The sequence below is a fragment of the Echinops telfairi genome, unplaced genomic scaffold (genome assembly GCF_000313985.2).
Source record: "Echinops telfairi isolate 266 unplaced genomic scaffold, ASM31398v2 ScPeMD7_7469;HRSCAF=8507_1, whole genome shotgun sequence".
Taxonomy (NCBI): Eukaryota; Metazoa; Chordata; class Mammalia; order Afrosoricida; family Tenrecidae; genus Echinops; species Echinops telfairi.
Window position 1 is genome coordinate 70,613,164 of NW_022111373.1, and position 4,819 is coordinate 70,617,982.

Below are 4,819 nucleotides of genomic sequence, written 5' to 3' on the forward strand. Positions count from 1 at the left end.
CACAATGATTGTTAGGTCGGTGCACGCCCCGCAGTCTTTCATTTTGCTGTGCATAGACTCGCTCTGAGTTGGAAGGACTTGACAGCACCTAACGCTCATAAGGTTTAGAGTCCCTGTCATTGAGTTAATTCTGGCTCATAGGTGGTTTGGGGCTGTTGACCACAAGGTCAGCAGTTGAAAACCACCAGTCTTTTGTAAAGAGTTTTTAAAAACTTCTCCAAGCTCACTACCATGGAGCGAAGGCTGACTCATAGCACACACACACACCCCTCGCCCCCCGTGGGTTTCCCAGACTGTAACTGCTTAGGAGAGTAAAAAGCCCGATCTCTCCCCCTCAGAGCAGCTGGGGGCTTCAAACTGCTGGCCATGTGGTTCGAAGTCCAACACGTAACCACTACACCAGCCGGCTCCTCATAAAAACTTAGTCTCAGAAATCCATTGGGGCAGTTCTCCGTCCTAGAGGGTCATTATGGAATTTACAGTGGGAACTCTAACCCTAGTCTGTGTTTCCACATAGAGTCAGACGCCACTGAATTCTTCCTGATCTTTGATAATGTAAAAAACGTTCCCCCCAGGCAGAGAGACTTAGCTCCCATTCCCCTGGCAAGCTCAGGGAGGGGCGATCTGTTCTTGTTCTCTCTTGTTGTTGTTGCTAGATGCCATCAACAGCTCTGACCTAAAGTGACCCTATGCACAGCAGAAGGAAACATTGCACGCGCCTGCGCCGTCCTCACAATAGCTCCCGTGCCTGTGCCCATCGAGGCAGCCACTGCGTCAATCCAGCTTGTTAAGGGCCTGCCTCTCTTTGCCACAGTCTAGCTCTCAGTAAATTGCCTGGGAGTGCCCGCACTGGAAATTGGAGTCATCGGGCTACGTTGTCATGAGCCACACCTGACCAAGGAGGTCAGAGGGCCTTGAACTAATCTTGTAACTTTTTTTTTACAATCTGCAATAGTCTAATCTCAATCACCGTCCCTTTCTGACTTCGGAAGGTCTGCCCGCAACTGTGATAAACCGATCTACTGCCACTCACGATTTCCTGACAGTTTCCTCAGCTTACAAGTTCTCCGTAAGCAACCAGGCAGCTGTGACTGCTCGGAGATGATTCTGGCCTTGTGCTCAGGGCTTCTGCAGCCAGATGGTTTGTCTTTTTGTTGTTCTTTTTAAGACAATAAATGTGTTTCTGTGAATACTTGTTTACTTGGGCCCCCTCTCCCCCTGCTGGCGTAGTGGGTATGCCTTGAGCTGTGATCTGAAGGGTCAGCAATTCGAAAGCACCTCCACTCTACAGGAGGGAGACGGGCTTTCTACTCCTGTGAAGAGTGACAGTCTGGTGAGTCTCATTTCCTACCCGGTGTCTATGCATTGGCACTGACTCCATGGCACTGAGGTCCCCTTCCCCGGAAAATAGCTCTGAAGTCAATATAGATGTGCTCTGAAAATAAAGTGTGGTAGGAAGTTGCCACGCGTAGGTCAAGCGATGACAGTTCTGTGGGCCGTGACTTATTTGGAAGCTCTTACGCGTTCCCCTCATCACCATCTATTTCATTCTGACTCAAAGCAACCTTAAGCGACGGAGTCCAACTGCCACAGCGTTTCCAAGGCTGTCATCGTTTGGGTTTTCAGCGGCTGCTGCCTCCGAAGTGGGGAACCTTGTCCCCCTTCTTTGTCTGTTCTTAATCTGGAAGCTCTGCTGAAACCTGCTCGATTTGGGTGACCGCACTGGCATCTGAAATACCAGTGACACCACTTCCAGCATCACAGCCCCACACCAGCCACCACAGTCCCACATATTGGACATATTGTCGGGAGAGACCAGTACCTTGAGAAGGACATCGTGCTTGGTAAAGTGGAGTTGGCATCGACTTGAAGACAGTGAATTAGGTGTGTGTGCGTGTGTGTGTGTGTGTGTGTGTGTGTGTTGCTACTACAGGTGCTGATCATGGATCCAAATAAAATGAAATCTGGAAAATGTCAATCTTTTTGTCATTTATCATGATGTTGCTAATTTGTCCAGTTATTAGGATTTTTATTTTCTTAATGTTGAATTCTGATCATGACTGAAGATGAAGTCTTAGTCTTCCCCAGTAAATGTTTCAAGTCCGACTCACTTCAGCAAGCACGTGGTGACCTTTGCATATTATCATGGGTGGTTAATCAATCTGGCTCTCGTCTCAGGTTATTTTCTCAGCACACCGACTGAATAAGTATGGTGAAGAGATACAACCCTGACACCTGTCCTGATTTTAAGCCATGCAGTGTCCCCCTGTTCTGTTCTATCAGCTGCCTCTTGGGCTGGGTGCGGGTTTTGCATAAGCACAATTGATTAATTGTTCTGGAATTCCCCTTCTTTGCAGTGTTATTCAGTTTGTTTGAGCCACACAAATGCCTTTGCATAGTCACTAAAACACAGATAAACATCTTTTTGGCATCCTCTGCTTTCAGCCAAATAGCCCTCCCTCCAGTACTCTCGGGAGTCTGGCTTGAGTTTCAGGAATCAGGCCTCTGCTTGCCTGTAGTGCTGCAACTGTTTTTGAATTATCTTCAACAAAATATTTACTCTCGTGTGATGTTAAGGATTTTCTTAGCTAATTTTTGCATCTTATTGGATCACCTATCATTTGAATGGGCACAAATATGGATCTCTTCTATTTGGTTGACCGGGTAACTGTCTTCCAACACTGTTGCCATGGAGAAATGAGTGCTTCCAGGTTGTATCTATTTGGTGAAACATCTCATTTGGTCTTTTGTCAATTCCTGGAGCCTTGGTTTTCACCAGTGGGGTGTTCTCTTCCGTCCTATGGAATCACTGTGAGTTGGAGTCAGCTCTGTGACAGTGAAGTTTCTATGTGGTTTAGAATCTTTCTGGCATAGGCTCGCCCAAGTCTTTTCTCCATTGGAACGGCTGATGGGTTAGAAATGCTGACCTGTCCGTTAGCCCTTGCACATAACCACTGTGCCTCCAGGGCTCCACATGTTGCAAGGCTTTGGGGTTTTCCCCCCCCAAGAATACCACAGAACTCAGGGCAAAGGAGATCGGAACCACCTAAGTTAAAACACCACAAAGCTTTGTAATGTTGCCTCTTTAAATAGTATCTATGGAATTTCATAAACCAGAGAATCAACATGGACTGCTCTTCGCTTTCCCACCATCCCTTCCTGGATCCAATCAAACACCAAGTCCCCACCATTCTGTTCTGTTAAACTTTCACGTGTTGACGCTGTGCATAAGCTTGCTGATGAAGCAGTCGCTGATGAAGATCCAGAATTGCAGCCTTCAGTACGGATTACAACTCAATGTACAGAAGACCGGAATCCTCACAACTGGACCAATAGGTAACATTACGATAAATGGAGAAAAAGTTGTAGTTGTTACGGATCCTGTTTTGCTTGGATCCACAATCAGTGCTTAAGGAAGCCAGGGTCCAAGAAAACATTATTTCCCCCTTCAATCCCTGTCTTCTACTGGGGTTTCCTCCCTTCCGTTACTCTGGGGACTAAAGTGTGACCCAAGCCACGGTAATTTCAATGGCTTCACATGCACGTGGAAGTTGGCGGTGTTGACCAATGACAATGGGTTCTTGGTGGCAGAGTGGGTTCAGGCTTGGGTTGCTGTTCAAATCTACCAGCTACTCCGCAGGAAAAAGAAAGAGGTTGTTGGCTCCCGGTCAGGATTCACAGTCTTAGAAACTCCAAGAAGCAGTTCTACTCTGTTGGGTCATATAGGTTGGATTGATCCGATGAGAGAGGGTATTTTTTGTTGTTATTGTTATTTGTTTGTCCATACCTGATATTTCTGGTCTTTCTATTCTTGCTCTTACTGTCCTTGTAGCCACTTCTTTGGAAGAATATTCTTTTTCTGCTAAGGAGTTTATTGTGGATATTAGCTTTCTGATGAAGAGTTTTACATTCATTTTCAAGGGAGGCTTTGAATTAATGCAGTGGGCAAGACTTATGTTCCAACTCTGATTTCCAGCTCTTGCCTAGTAATTAATTCAGCCTTTAGTTTGGAAATGCTTTTCCATTTTAAACCAGTGTTAACAGAGGCCCTGTTTGCAAGCCATCCATCTTCTGTTTTTTTAACTTTCCAGTCTGGCCACCTGCCATCTGCTTCAGATGCACGATGCCATCACTCAAAATTTGATTTTCATTTTCTCGGTGAGCAAGTGCTCATAGTATGTTTTCAGAGATTTCTGACAATGTTTGATTAGATCACTAAGCTTACTCCTGCCATCTGCTTCCTGTTTCAAATCGATTCAGGTTCTTCTTAAATCCAGTGCACTCTTTTCTGCTGGTTTAAATTCAGGTTTTGTCTCTTTACTTAGATTTTCTTCTTTAAAAGAACTTTTCAAAATGGCAAAAACCATTCGAAAACTAGTAATGTTCCCACTGAGTTCTTGCTGTCCATTATTTTGTCTTCTTTTAGGACCTGAAATAGCAAGCAAGTGTATCACTGGCGTTTGACTTGTGCCTTCAAAGTCCTTTAGTTGCCCTTTTAAGATATTCTCATTTGTATCTGGGACACACTTATGAAGTCTTAAACAGAGCAAGAAGAGCCCTGGTGGCATAGTGGTTACACGTAGGGCTACCAACCACAAGGTCTGCATTTCCAAACCACCAGCTGCTCCTCGGGAGACGGATGGGGCCCTCTGTTCCCATAAAGAGTCACACTCTTGGAAACCCACCGGGGTAGTTGTATCCAGTCCTTGAGGGTCACTGTGAGTCGGCACAGACGTGATAGCAGTGAGTTTGCTTTGGGGTTTTTTATTTTATTATTTTTTAATCATTTTATTAGGGGCTCATGCAACTCGTATTACAA